This window comes from Solanum stenotomum, unplaced genomic scaffold (assembly GCF_019186545.1).
Source record: "Solanum stenotomum isolate F172 unplaced genomic scaffold, ASM1918654v1 scaffold32513, whole genome shotgun sequence".
NCBI lineage: Eukaryota > Viridiplantae > Streptophyta > Magnoliopsida > Solanales > Solanaceae > Solanum > Solanum stenotomum.
This window is the reverse complement of record NW_026031993.1, coordinates 3,200-4,526: the sequence shown is the minus strand read 5'-3', so window position 1 is coordinate 4,526 and position 1,327 is coordinate 3,200.

Sequence of the window (1,327 nt, the reverse complement as noted above, 5' to 3'; positions counted from 1 at the left end):
TCCTATCATTTTGACCTTGACTGGTAAGCTTTGCAAGGAATTTTGAGGAGTTGGTCCACTTGAGAGATTTGTTCAGTTCTTCCTTGACACGGACCAGGTCCCTTTCTAACTGATTATTTCTCTCCAAGGCCATAGCAAGTTTTGTTTCAGCAGTATTCAAACTGGTTTCTAGCTCGATTTGCAAGCTGCTGGCCTCCCCCTTACCTCTGCCACATTTATCACTCATCATCTTTAATTTTTCCCTAAATTCTAGATTTTCAGCTTCTAGAACCATCAATTGTTCTTCCACAACAGACATTTGGTCAACCAAGGCTACTTTTTCTTCCCGAAGGATATCTAGGCTGTTGTTCATCAGATCATTTTCAGTTGTTAACTCAATGAAAGAGTCAATCAAAACAACGGCTAGACTTCTCAACTTCTTAACACAGTAAACATGCAAGTTTTGTTTAAGATCAGAAAGGGTTACCTCTTCTTCATCTTCCTCATCATCAGATTTTGCCATAAAGGCTTCATCAGAGTGCTCAGAGTCATCTGAAACACTCGAGGAGTCTTCCCATGCAGTCATCTCCCTTTTTACCGTATGGAAAAAGGTTTCTCTTCTGCTACTGTTAGCACAGACCTGGTCCCCCTCTTGATCTTTTACTTCCTTGTTATCAACTTCAAGCACAAGACAGTCTCTCATGGTGTGACCTGGTTGATCGCGCTTGTAACACATGCCATTAGGGCTTGTAGCGCTATCATGAGCTTCTTCCTTTATGGAACCTCCACGTTTACTCACAAGTTTTTGAAATTTTTGAGTGAGATAGTCCATGGTCTCATCTACTTCAAAGTTCTCACATTGTGACACCTTGGAGGCTAGTGATTCATACCTTTCTGCATCTCCCTTTTGATCAACATCCTCAGTCAGATCTGCCTTTGTTTCCTCAGCTTCATCATAGGTAGTTCTCAGCAGATCCCAAATTTCTTTAGCTGATTCGCACGAAGAAATCAGATTATATACATTAGGTCCGATTCCACACATTAAGAACTTCTTAGCCTTGTGATTTTTCTCAACTTTCTGTTTGTCAAATTCATTGTATTGCTGTCGAGTTTTGACAACGACCCTTGTGACATCCTCATATTTTACTTCTATAGATGGCACATAGGGACCCTCACAAATAACATCCCACAGCTCACAGTCTTCAGCCATTATGAAGTCAAACATGCAATGTTTCCACCACCGGTAATACTGACCATCAAACAAGGGTGGCCTTGTTGAAGACCGACCTTCTTGCCATCTCAGTGGAGCAACCATTCTTTCCATAGGAATCTCTCTTGGTGTTAACCA